Raw genomic sequence first — 14069 nt, 5'->3', positions numbered from 1 at the left:
GTAACCTTAAAATAACTAACCTTAGTTAGTGAGGCCTTTTCATTTTTTATTGTATTTACTCACTTTTGAGATGGAGTCTCTCTATATTTTTAAGGCTAGGTTCAAGAGATCCCCTTGCCTCAGCCTCCTGAAGACATGGGACAAAAACACAGGTCCCACACAGTAGCTGGGCCACACCTTTTAAATGCTTAGGGAAAAAAAGTATCTACTCCTTTTTTTCCCTTTTTTTTTTTGTAATAAATTAATACAATTTACATTTCTGTCATAGGCCCTTCCTCCTCTTCTCCCAGTCCTACCCTCCTTCCCACAGCCCACTCTCTTATTCCTCAGAAAAGGGGAGAACCCCCTACCCAGACATCCCAGCTCACCTATTTACATGATGACTGAGTTCTTCTTCTTCCCTTGTGGTAGGGCAGTCTCATCAGGGGGAAGTGATCAAAAAGCAGGCAACATAGTGCATGACAGAGCTATCCCCTACTCTCCTAACTAGTGGGCCCACATGAGGCCTAAGATGCCATCGGCTATTTATAAGTACAACCTAGGTCTAGAACACACATTGTCCTTGGTTGGTGCTTCAGACTCCATAGCCCCTCTGGGCCCTGGTTGATTGGCTCTGATGGTCTTCTTGTGGAACTTTTGTCACTTCTAGGTCTATTTATCCTTTCCCCCTCTATTCCAGTAGACTCTCTATGCTTTACGAAATATTTGGCTGGGAGTCTCAGTATCTGTTTCAAGCTATTGCTGGGTAGATCCTTTAAGAGGACAACTCTGGTAGGCTCCTTTCTGCAAGCATATCAGAGTATTGTTAATAGTAATAGGGGCTGGCTATCTTCCATGGGGTAGGTCTTATGGTTGGGCCTGACATTGGTTGGACATTCCCTCAATCTCTATTCTACATGTTCTGTCTTTGGCCCTGTAGGTCTTGTAGGTAGGATAAGTTTTGGACTGAGGTTTGTGTGGGTGGGATGGTGATGAGTGAGGTAACACAGACCCAGAAATACACAAGGTATGTACTCACTTATAAGCAGATTTTAGTCATATAATATAGGATAGACATACTATAATGGACAAAAGCCAAGATGATAAGTAACAAGAGGACCCAAGGGAGGATGCATAAGTCTCACTCAGAAGGTGAAATAGAATAGACAGAGGTAACTGTTAAAGAGTGGGAACAAGGAAGAAGAGGGAGTGCAGAGAGAAACAAGGATGGAGATCAGAATGGAGGAGAGTAGGGTGGGAGGACAGAAGGCCTGCAGAGAAAAGAGAAATGGTTGGTGGGGGCATATCTGCAGCATGCTACAGACCTAAATCAGAATATGCCTCTGGGAAGATATGAGGGAGACTTTGATGAGGTTCCTAGTAGCAGGGGCCATGGAACTGAAGAGGAAACCCTTTATCTAGGCAACACTCCTAGTGGATGGATCTCCTAGTGGAGATCACCAACCCACCCATATCTACTCTTTGTGAAGCCCAGTTCTTGTCACGAAGCTCCTCTCTGGGGTCATAGACTCTTTCTATTAATTGCAACTGCATTGACACTATTGAAGTCGACTTTTTCAGAAGCCTTAGAAACATGTTCCATTATGTCTTAGAGTGTGAGATTAGAGTGACCCCAAGATGTCACTTAGAAGATGTTTGTTGTGAACACGACATCTTAAATCTGATCTAGAGTCAAGTTTTTAATTGACCCATCTATCAATGAAAGAATAAAGTGGCTGGTTATTTTCAGCTATTGAGTGGGAGCCAGAAACTTATTTTATTTATTTAAAGATGCTTTAGCAGTACTTGGATTATGATTTCCAAGTTTTTTAAAAAATAACCTTAGAAAATGCCAGACTCTGAAAAGAATTCTTTTTTTAAAAGTACATTCTTGTTTAGTAAAATAAGTAACTCTCAGTGAGGGAATAAACATGAACAAAGAGGCAATCTTTTTAGAGCCTACAGCATGCTTGCATCAGGGTCAAGGCCATAGCAAACAAACTCTCAATTTCTAGAAAGAGGTCAGCTTTTGGGCAAGATCTTGTTCTGTGGGTGTGATAAGGTTATTTAAATCATTAGTCCAGGTAGCTTATGGAAGGCCAAAGCCCGCTGTGCACTAAAATGTGTCAGGGCTGTTTTGGAACGGACATGATATGGTGCTTAAGGAACTATATCCAGCAGGCTCCAGTTTACTGTTGGGCTGGGCTTAGGCTTCCAGACTTATTTTCCTTCCTTTTGTCAAGCTCTTTCTCTTTCTCTCCTGTTTCAAGGTATTTGATCCCATTGTGAACTCTGAGATTGTAAAAACCTGTTTCTTGTTTGGTCTGGCTCATCCTTAACACACGTTTGTTTAATATTGAAGTCAGTCATCTCTGGGTAGCCAATTATTTGTGCTCGGTCTATGATGATAGACTCCCTTTTCTCAGTGGGGTTCTAAGAGTATCCCCAGATCAGGGTGATTCCAGATCTTGTAAGGATCATCACATAATCCTCAAATAATCAGAGAAGGCCAGGCCCTTCTCTGATAAGGAAACTGCTCTAGCAAGTATCTAGGAATTCCTAGAAAAGTCTCACCCTGCTAAAGATCTTAGTCCAAAAGTGACCTTCAGTTATCCTTGGAGATCCCTCCTCACTGTAGAATAATTAAGTACTGAATTTTTCTTCTTGTGATAGGACCATTATGTATCCCTGATCCCCTAACTTCAGGTAATCCCCTGTACCCTCGAAATCTCTCCCTGTGCCTCGGTAATTAGAGGTTTTCATGCGCTATGAAAAAAAAAAAAAAAAAAAAGAAAGAAAGAAAGAAAGAAAGAAAGAAAGAAAGAAACCAATGCAAAAATGCATGGTGAAAAAACATCAAAATCTGATATAAAGGCGGGACTGGTACTAAGATGTTACTTTTGCTTCAGAATCTAAAATACCTTTGAGGGACTCTAGCTGCTAGACTGAGTTTAGCTTATCTTGCAGTGAGCTCCCATTCAGGTGTTTATACTCCTGAAAGGTCCTCAAAGTTGCTTCTCAAATCCACTTTTCTCATTAATTACCCCTCTGAATGCTCCAGCGTTTATCACTAGCTCTAGTCTGTCTGGAAAATCTATTTCCCGTCGCACTTTGAAGGCAGTCTGAATCATCTTGGTTCCGTTCCAGCGCCTCCTAAACCACCGTGGGCAGGCAATCAGCACCTCTTCACAGAACTCCTTGGTCCAGATTGGCTGAGCAGCCGCTGAACTCAGCCATGGGCTTTTGGTCTAGACTCTAGAGTGTTTTTGTTTTTTGTTTTTTCAAATTCTCTGGCAAGATTCAATAACCAGGATATTTTGCATGAAAAAGCTATATTTTTAACCACTTATTTATTTATGAAATGAAATTCGGCAAATCCAGGTCTGATTCTTTCAATGATAGCCTCGGACTCTGAGAGTAGGACAGCTGCTCTTCCTGGGGAGCTCTCTCAAGCTGGCCTCCTCCTCCCTGCTTTACTCATCTACTGGGCTTGCCAGGTCCCATTAGCTCTTGGATTTTCGTCACAGTTGGTAAGCTTGGGACTGAATAAAACCCCACCTGCTGGGTCCACATTCCTGTAGTAGGTTGTTTTCTGTTTGTCCTTTGAATACTTGCTCGCAGAGCATCGCAGAAGCAGCCCACCTTTCCAGCCCACAAACTTCCCACAACCCGTGCGGCTCTCACTGCCTTGCACTTGCCAGCCAGCGCCCCCGATCCCCGGCACCTCCCTTCCCACTTGTCCCACGGGCTGCGGGCCTGCGGCGAAGCCCGGAGCCTTCCGCCACGATCTTTGCCCCCGGCCAGGGCGCTGTGGCTTGCCCACAGCCGCACTGGGCATGCTCACATGCAGCGGCGGGGGCAGGTTGGCTTTGCTTGCTCGCACTCGGCGGCAGCGGGCGGGCGCAAGGCTGCAGCTGGCGCTCTGGAGCCGGGAGTTGGAGTTGCTAGGAGTTTCCCCGACCCCTCCCTCCTCGCTCGCCGCAGCAGGAGCCCGCGCGGGAGACGCGAGCAGAGAGCCGCCAGCAGCCGAGCCGGCCCAGCCTGGTCCGCAGCCCGGATCTCCGCGCGGGGCAACCGCGGGAGAGCACTGTCTCCGGTTGGGACGCGTGCCGCTCACTAGGCACCGCCCGAGCACGAGCCAGGCTGCACGGTAGGCTCCGGGTGTGGGGAGGCCAGGCCACCCGGCGGGCGTCCAGTTGCAGCTACCGCAGCTGCCGGCTGGGATGCGCGCCGCGGGGCAGACCGAGAGGGTAGGCGCACAGAGAGCAGCGCGGGCAAGTTGGAGGGCGGCGGGAGAGGGGGCTGCACGCCTGGCGCTGCTGCTTTGTGCACCCGGAAAGGGGTCTGGGTCGCTGCTTCTCCCCTAACTCAGGACCGGGAGTTTTAGCAATAATTGGCCAGAGTCTAGGAGGGCAGATTTCTCCCAGAAAGTTGGTGGTGGAACCCTTAGGTCTGCACTGCCGGCTTGGCAGAACGGCCCCCAAAGGATCTGGAGAACTTAGTGGGTCGCTGTGGCCCTAGCCAGTGCTCTCTCCGCTGAAATCAGCGAATCACCCCAATGTATGAATGCTGGCATCTTCTAGGAAGATCATTGCTGCCCAAACTGAGGCGGGTACTTCTCACGGGGTTGGCCTCCGCCCCCTGTGATTTTTTTCCCCTTGCCCCCAACCCAAAAAATGGTCAGGGGCTTGGCCAAAGCCTTGGGCTGCAAAGTCTCTTTCAGATAGCTCCAGAATCCGGCTCACCCATAAGGCGGGTCAGAGTGGCTGGAGTAGATGGATAGCTTGCATTTCTCCCTGACTTTTCCCAGGTTTACACCATCACAGACCCCAGAACCCAAAGGCCAGTTAGAGAGTTTAGAATGGCGCCCAGTTCTGTAGTACATGGGAGCTTGTTTGCCTTGAACTTCCTAACAACCCGCTCCTGTTTCTATCATTAGTCAACCCGGACTTTGTGGGAAGAAAAAGCCTGGGCAGAGGAACATCTGTTTCTTTACGCTGTCTCCTAAAGTCTCTGGGAGACACCAAGGCCCTGGAAGTGCCAGTATGCATATTGTAAGGATCTGGAGGATGTCCACGTTCCCCCTGGCTTCACTCTTTCACTTCTTGTTTTGAGTTTTCGGGTTTTGCCTCCACACCAGTCAGAGCGGAGTTGTCATAACAGGGTGGGGTGGGGGTGGGGGGCAGGGCTGAGGTGTGTGGAGGAGCTTCGCTCTGCTTGTGTGTGGTTTGCCTTGCCTAGGAAGCTGATATGGGAAGAAGATAATTATGCAGACTATGCTACTCACTCTTCTTCTCTTTCCTTTCCTTCTTTTTTCCTTTTCTCCTTTCATCTCTTTTGGCTGAACACCTTGGTTGCTGGGTTTGTGTGTTGAGTTTTTTAAAGGAACTCTAACTCTGATGAAGTGCCGGTATTTTAGAAGCTCACCATTTCTGCTGCGTGTTTTTCTCTTGCGTTTTTCTTGGGGATTGTGCATTTGGGGAAGATTTGCAGCTGTAGGGACCCCATGGTACAGTTATATTACACAGGTTCTAGAGTCAGACAGACCTGAGCTCAAGTTTTCCCTGGTGACAGGCCCTGTGGACAAGGTATTAGCCACTTGGAATTTCAGTTGTTTGCTTGTTTTGCTTTTCTAATAAATGGGAGAAGATGGTGACCCTATCTCCAATTCCACTGTGAGACGTGAATGACATAATGAAAAGGAAGAGAGCTAAGAAAACATAAAGAAGTGTCTATGGCTTAGGTTTTGTCTCGGTGCACTGCACCCAGTTTTTAAAAGTCTCTTACTGTTGGTTATAACAAACAGCCAGGTCTCCCCCCACCCCTTTACTACGCAGTCCTCACTACAAGGTTTTGTTGCTGAAATCTGTGGAAACAGCTAGTTACACACCTGCACAGCTTCTCTTGATTGTATGGGTTGGAAACCCCTCTTTTCTGTCTGAGGGAGGCAGTGCAGTGAAATGGAGGAGATCACGGAACCTGCCTTAGCATCCTTCACAGTTCTGGGTCCCAGAATTGTCTGAGTCAGCAAGACTTTCCTTTGTGATCTCAGGATGATGAGGAAATCAGCAAGTCTGGGATGCAGCTCCTACTTGGCTTCTCATGGTGACCTTGAACTAAGGACTTCACTCCTCGTTGGTGAAATCAGTGTGTGAGATTAAAAACCTACTTAAGAGGCAAGGACAGGAGAGATTACATGCCAACCAGTTAACTAAGATTTAATGAGGCTCCCAAGTGTCCCCAGAAATACACCTGGAGCGTGGAGCAGAGATTTTCAAATGTGAACATTAGGCCTTGCTAACTCACAGACTGCTGGCTTCCTCTGCCAGTCTCTGATTCTCTAAGTTTAGAGCAGAGCTACAGCAGCTTGTACTTGTAACTAGATTCAGATGGTACTAAGGCTGCTCCTCAGGCCGTGCCTATAGAATCACCCGTTTGTATAGGGGGAGAAAGAGATGAGGGCTGTTCCAAATTATCAGGATTTTAGTTCTTTGTAGTGGAGACAGGGTTTCTTCCAGGAGCTTTAGGAAGTTGCTTTAAGTGTTTTAAACTCCAGGACATGTGGCAGCTTCCCTTGCCTAGTTTTAACAATTCTACTTCCTTTTCAAATGGATAATTTTACAGAAAGATAAGACTGCTCTTTTCAATTGAGTAATTTTACAGCAGAAAGAATGCCCTTTCTTACTTTCAAGTCCTTAGTCTCTAGAGACTTGGTAGACATGGTGATCATGCTATGGTTTAGAGAAGTTGGCGATCCTTATATGTGTGTGCTGGTTATCAACTTGACACAAACTAGTTACCTGAGAAGAGGGACCCTCAACTGAGGAATTACTCCTCTTGTCTTGTAGGCAAATCTGTGGGACATCCTTTAGCTTATGATTGACATGGGAGGGCCCAGCCCACTGTGGATGGTGGCACCCTGTCTAGGTAGTCCTGGCTTCTTTAAGTAAGCAAGTAGAATAAGCCACAGTGAGCAAGTAAGCAGTGTTCCTCCATGGATCACGCCTGTGTTTCTGCTGGAGTTCCTGCACAGACTTCCCTCAATGATGAACTATGATTGGGACATGTAAACCAAATAAATCCTTTTTTCCTCAAGTTGCTTTTCGTTGTGATGTTTATCACACAACAGAAAATAAACTAATACGATGGGTTAAGTCCAACAAGTATTTTATTTCCTTTTCTGAGGCTCTTGGATGTTTGTGGAAAGTTTGCACATGGCCTTGATGGCTGGAACTGTGCGGTTATGGGGCAGGTAAAAATCATCTGTAAGCACATTTAAGATGGGTGTTTAGTAATGTTTCCTCTGGAAGTGTGGAGTGCACCTGATGCCAGTTGACCCATGGTGGTCAGACTTAACCAAGGCCTTCCACACCTTCTGGAGGCCTTGGCAGTGACCTATAGCATTCTGCAGCAGCTATGCATCATGAGCAGGGGTGACAGGATCAAATAGCATTTAACATTGTGTAGACTCAATTTGAAGCCTGTTCCCTTGTTTCCCACATTACAGAGGAACCTGTGCAGAGAGATCTTACTATGACTTGCTATGACCTAGATTGTTGTCTTGCATTTTAACTACTTTGTATCAGGAAGTCACCAGGAGCCTGCTTGAAGCAGGAGGGCTCCTGAGGAAGGAATAGTGTTTATATAATGCAGCACCCAAACCTGGATATATGAGGTCAGTCAACACTTTCACTACTTATGTTGCTATGCCAAAAGAAATCCGGCTCACCCACAAACTTTATCTCAGCTTTCCATTTGTGCTTTGTTTTAGCAATAAAATGATTAACAGTGGGGAAACTTACCAGTAAATCGGAAGCCTATTCAAAAACTCAAGTGTACCACTTAATGTTTTAGAAGATAGAACAGAAGGCCTAAGCCTGCCTTCCTGACTGGAAGCAACACTTGGTGAAGGACCAGTTGCCGTTCTTAAGATTCGGTAGTTCTTTTAGATGGTTTCTCCCACTTAGCAGGAACATTTCTGTTTTGAAACTCCTCCCCATAACTTGATGCATATATTTTGGCTGTTACAAATTCCCTCAACCTCCATCTCCCCTCCCTCTGGAGAATGGAGTTTGGTAGGTCTGGGGTAAATCTCTTCCCTTGGGGACCCCGGACTTAAATTTTGCTGTTTTGTCTTGTCCGCTCCCCTCCCCCTCTTCACCTTCTTGTCACTGCCGTTTACTTTTCTCAGCAGTAATTCCCTGGTGTCTTTGTCCCCTTTTTAAGTCTATTATAGAACAATAATTATCATATTTCATTTCTCCTTGGTTGTCACTATTGCCATTGGGTCACAGAGAGTCAAAACCCAGTCCAGAAACACCATTCTCAGACTTCCTGAGACTGTTCTTAAACAAAGAATCCCTGTGACGCTGCACTAGCTCAACTATATTTGTTTTTTTACGTTAACATTTAACAGTTTCAGGAAACTAGCCAGCTTAAACATTTTGAACCCGCATATACTTTGCTCTCTTTTAGTGTTGCCTGCTTTAAAGTGTCCGCCAGTGGGTGACATTAGAAAACAAAGCAGGTGTACTTTGTTTCCCACATATAAACTGGCTTCTTCTCACTGGTGTCCAGCTGATAGAACTGAGCAGCAACTGGATTAGCTTAGCAATTCTGAATGTGTTGGAATGGATGTTAGTAGGTGTGCTCCCCTAAAGGACAAATCAATTTGGGGAGCACTGCCTATTTTCCTCTCACATGGAGACTCAACATGTGCACCACCACATCAAAGAAATTGAGATGTACTCCCCTGAGCACTCTCAGCAAATATGTGTTCATATTTATTCTAGTCAGAATGTTCCAGAACACAGAACACTGTTGAGGTTGTGTGTGTATCTTTGAGGATGTATTACTAAACTGGGATGTGCCAATAATTGTAATATGATATGTAATACTATTATGGATGAGGTGGTTTGTTAGTGACTGGTTAATGAACTCTGTAAATGATGATTAGTTGATATTGTAGAGGGAGAATGTTAGGCTATGGTGGCTAAGAGAGTCTCCAAGAAGGGGAGGAGACGTGATAGTGTGAGTGGTGGAGCCCTACTCTCCTGCAGATGCAGAGCATTTTAGGTTGGCGGTATGAGACTGCAGGACTGTGGAGACTAGCAATTGAGTCTGACTAGCAATCATTTCAAGGCACATGAGACAAAAGTTGGTGCCTTGCTTAGTGAGAGACTTAAGATTCTGTGGTGGTAGTCCAAAAACCAGTTGCATGCCTTTTCAATTCTGTATATTCACTAAGATTACAGGTAGGTTCTGAGAGTGGCAGGAAAGATGTTTGTGGGCATTAGGAGGCAAAACACTCAGAGAGATTGCAAAGGGGAGGACTGGGTCAGAGGGAGTGTAGCAGTTATTGATAAGCCAGAGTCATCTTTGCACAGAGGAACTGGTGTAGCAGCTCCATTGAAGGATGCTGGATGATAAGAACTTTCCAGTAAGAGTGTTCCTCACTGGAGTTTCAAAAATAGCAAGGAAGGACTCTTGCACTACGGCAATAAAGAGACAAAGGACAGAATTTAAAAGTAGATAGAGGATTTGCACAGGTATTTCTTTGAAGAAAAATGTGAAATTTTGTTGAGTAATATTAGTCTGCAAGGAAATGTAAATCAAACCCACAAGGAGATACTTCCCATTCATCAGCATGGTAGTGACCAAAAAAGACCCTTAGGGAGAAACTGATCCTTCTCGTAAAGTATTCATAGAAGCTAAACTGTGCAGTCAGTTTGGAAAATAGCTAGATGGTCCCTCAACATGTTAAATATTGGCTACATAAAGAATCCCACTTCTAAGTATATTCCCAAAGGAAGTGAAAGCATGTTGGAATAAACACTTGTGAGTGAATATTCATAGCAACATTAGTCATAGAACTCAAAAATGAAAAGAACTCTCCTCCATCAATTCCTGGATAAATGAAACATAGTATTCCATATTGTGGAAAACAATTTAGCCACAAAAATGCATGCTACAGCACAGAGGAGCCTTGAGCCTACTATGTGAAGAAAAGCAGGACACAGGAGTCAAATAATTTCTTTATGAAATATCCAGAAAAGAAAAGATAGGGTGTTTGAAATCAGAGTGAAATACAAAGTGACTTTGGTAAACATGGATTTTCTTTGGGGGCTGGTGTAATGTTTTAGAATTAGATGGTGATGAGTACATAACTTCTGAAAATTATTGAGTTATCTACTTTAAGAGAGTAATTTTTGTGGTGTATTAATTACAGCTTAATAAAAAAAATACGTGAAAAAGTATATGGCAGCCCAAGAGTTTTAAAAGTGGCCTAAACAGTCAGTAATCGTTTCAGGTCAACTTATGCTCCTAGAAAAAAAATCTTGGCTTATTCAATTTTCCTTGTTTGTGGATGTGCTAAGGTTCTCTGTGAACTTTCATTAAACTTCTTTTCCCCTGAATTGAAAAGATTTTGTCCCTTTATCTCTGGGTTAGGGTTGGTCAGGGCCTTTGGTCTTCTTGTCTTCAGGTTGCCATGTTTCTAGGTTCCCCTCCTGAAACAAATTTGGGCTTCCAGATCCTTAGCCAGCAAGGGCTCTAATGGCCTGGCAGCTTTTGCTGAGCTTCTTCCTTTGCATTTGACTGTGGTAGACATTTAGGGTCATTTACTGCTTCCTGGAATTCTCTCAAGATTGCCCTCTTTGTTTTAAGTCTAACTGTATTCAGACCTTCATGTGCTAATTGGTATTGTGTGAGCGAGCATCAATGTGTCTGGGCCAAGAGTCATGCATGATGCTCAGCATGTTTAACATTCCTGGGACTGAGGCAGTTGCCCTGCCAGTGGATACCTTCTTTCTGCTGTGGTGGTGCTCAGCAGAATGTTGGAAGTGCCCTGGGGTCTTGTTGGAATGCTGACTCCCGCTCAGCCAGCTACTATGGCACTTGAGATTCTGCAGTTCTAACCAACCTGGGGTTGATGAAGATGCTGTTATCCTCATGTGTCACACTTAAAGAGAATACACTGCAGAGAAGGCAGCTTTGGGATAGGGTGGAGCAGAATGTGAAATGTGGCTCCATCATGTGTTTGCTATGGGACTTTGGCAACTTAATTACCATGTGGGCCAGTTTTCTTTCCACACCAGGGTAAGAAATGTCTCAGAATAGCAATGTGTTTGCCTTTTCCTTTCCCCATGTTGAAAGCTAAATTGAAACCAAACCAAACCAAACCAACCAACCAAACAAAAAACCCAAAACAGCAACAACAACAAACTATGTATATGAAAGAACAAGGGTTTTACTTGTGTGCATGCATAGGCTGGCATGGAAAATGGTATATGAGATTAAATCATAATTCTCAGGAAGATTTTTCTGTTTATATTACTATAGTTTTGGTGAGGTTTCTCTCAGCTGAGTCTGGGTCATTTTAAATCTACTTTTGTGAGTAGATTTTGCTGAGGAGAAGGCTTTTCCTGTCAGCTGTCGGTTGGTGCCACAGTTCCTTGGTGAGATGGAATCTGTCCATCCCTGTCTAGCTGGGCTCATGCCTTCTCTTACTGACTTTAATCCCTGATGCAAGTGAGACAAACTAAAGGGAACAAATCGCACATAGGTATGCAGTCCCGGTAGAAATTTCTGGGGTTAAGATCACAAATATTTGCTTCCCAGTGGCCTTGAGAAAAATCTGGCAATTTTGCCAACTTCTGTTAACTGTGGGTGTTTAGATGGGATTGGGTCAAGTAGTGAGCAACTGAAGTGAGAGTGGGGACTTATACCCCTCAGTGACTGTAGCTCTTCTGCCTGGAGTCTGCTGGGTGCTGTTCAGTTTCAGCTTCCTGTGTGGTGAATTGACTAAGAATGATACCTTCTTCTGGCTGCCCACATGAGCTAACCCAGCAGTTACAAGTGATCTGGTGATTGTTGATTTTTGTTCTGTTTCTATCACCTTTATTATGTGTAACAGAAGGGAATAGGAAATTATGTTTATATTTCAATCTCCAGAGCCTTCTTGCTTTTCTTTTGGGGGGGGCAGTATATAAGTACAGTCTTTAAGACAATAGTCAGTAAATCTAACCAGTTTCTAGTTGTCACAGCCTGAGAGTCACTGTTTTGTACAGGTGATAAATGGATCCCATGACACCATGTCCCCCACTCTGGCTGAACTCTTGAAAGTGGAAAGTATTCGGATACATGCTTTATTTGAGTTCCTATACTGACTTCTTTCAACGATGGACTTAGAAGTGTAAGCCAAACTTTCCCAGCTTGCTTTTGGTCATGGTTTTTTATTACAACAATAGAAACCATTACTAAAACAAGTTTATACTAGGACAGTCGAGGTTAGTTGTGACAGACTTATTGTTTTGGGGAGGATTGTAGAAGGACTTTGTGTTTTGGGCTAGAAAACCATTGTGTTGAGAGTTCAGTATACTGTTCTGTAGGAGCTTAGAAGATAAGATTATTGAGAGCAGTTCAGACAATGAAAAACTGGCTTGCAAAATTTCAAAGGGGAAGAATCAAAGACTCTACCTTTGTGTGAAGAATCTATGGTGTCTGGTCAGCTGGAGTGGAAGAATTGGCTTTGATTAACGAGAGACCAGAACCACTAAAGTAAAACCTTTGCTTTGCTCAGACAATGGATGCTGATCAGCTAGGGCAAGAAATGGCTGTGATTAAGAGGAGGCCAGGATCGTTGAGGTGAGATTTTCTTCAGAGTTAGCACACATAAGCCCTGTTCCCGAAGTGGCCAGCATTGTACCTTGCTGGCAGCTGAACTCGGTGGTGTGAGAGTCACCCCTGTGGTATTGGTTTTGAAGGTGTGAAAGGGTCATGGAAAGCAGCTGAGGCAGTGTGGCGGGACTGTAGTGCCTGAAGGGAGCCAAGGAGAGGCTGTGGTGAAAGTGAAGTGCAGTTACAGCAGGGACTCCAGCACCTTGGAGATGCCAGTACAGTGGGGTGATCACCACCAACAGCAGCAATGGTAGAGCCAGCTGCAGTCTAGAAGACGAACTGTGTGTGCTGCACAGGGCGGAGCCAGAGAAGTGACACAGCCGTTTGGAGGGCCCAGGAGGTCCTGAGTGAATCCTAGATATTTGAAAATTGAATTATTTATACTTTCAAAGGTTGGTTTTGCTTTGTTGATATTATAATTGTGCCCTGGTTCATTCATCCTGAAGTAAATTATTTATCTTAAGTTTGATTTTATAGGAACCCAGAGTTGAGAGATTTTAAAAGCCTTTGGATTTTAAAAGAGACTGACTAGGTATGGAGGGATGGGTCAGAGGTTAAGAGCTCTTCTAGAGGTCCTGAGTTCAATTCCCAGCAACTACATGGTTTCTCATAACCATCTATAGTGGAGATCTAGTGCCTTACTATGGCCTTCAGGCACATATGGAGGCAAAATATTGCATACACAATAAATAAATCTTAAAAAAAAAAAAACAGAGACTATTTTAGAATTTTTAACTGTTTGAATTTAAGACTGTGGGATTTTTAATATTTGGAATGTTTATATTGTAATGTTAATATTAATGTGATCTTGGATTTTTATTTTATGTGCATTGGTGTTTTACTACATATATGCCTGTGTGAGGGTATCAGAAAACCTGGACTACGGGTAACAGATGGTTGTAAGCTGCCATGTAGGTGCTGGGAATTGACCTCTGCTTTCAATGTATTTTCTTATAGACAGTTGGCTGCCCTGAGATAGAAAGGGCCAGAGACAACAGAGTGCGCTTGAGTATTGTAGGCTCTCATCCCTCTTGTATTCCTGAGCGCAAGGTTTGGTTGGAATACTGCTGGAAGGGAGAGAGAAGGAAGTTACCTGTTCTCAGCTGCTCAGTGGGAGCTCAGGAGCCTGCAGAGTTTTTTGGAGGCTCCTCAGCATTAAGGCAGAAGCTGTGATATTTCTTTGCCACAGCTTTAATCTCAGTAGCCTCGCTTTTCAGAGATGACCTATGGATTACAAGATATTCACACTTTCTATTAGGATTAGGATTTTATTTCATTCCATTCATTTTTCCATGAATAGAACAAGGCACATGAAAAAAATGCAAGGACATTTTTATGAAAATTTCCTCCAATAAAGGATTCTTTCTTTCTTTCTTTCTTTCTTTCTTTCTTTCTTTCTTTCTTTCTTTCTT

The 14069-nt window shown here is 44.1% G+C and overlaps 1 protein-coding gene across 2 annotated transcripts in view; it reads left to right on the top strand.

The window, feature by feature from the left end:
• Positions 1-3447: 3447 nt before the first annotated feature.
• Stxbp6 (syntaxin binding protein 6) overlaps positions 3448-14069 on the top strand; it is a 275222-nt gene continuing 264600 nt past the window's right edge. Inside the window, exon 1 of one of the 2 annotated variants that reach the window (XM_055616919.1) lies at positions 3448-3509. The gene's annotated coding sequence lies outside the window, so the exon portion shown is untranslated. Of the gene's footprint in view, positions 3510-3946; positions 4130-14069 lie in introns of those variants that run through there. The other variant, XM_055616918.1, reaches the window with a different exon arrangement.

The sequence above is a fragment of the Psammomys obesus genome, unplaced genomic scaffold (genome assembly GCF_907164565.1).
Source record: "Psammomys obesus unplaced genomic scaffold, mPsaObe1.curated_primary_1811, whole genome shotgun sequence".
Classification (NCBI taxonomy): Eukaryota; Metazoa; Chordata; class Mammalia; order Rodentia; family Muridae; genus Psammomys; species Psammomys obesus.
Note: the sequence above shows the minus strand (reverse complement) of the source record. Positions and strands in the feature narration are given on the sequence as shown.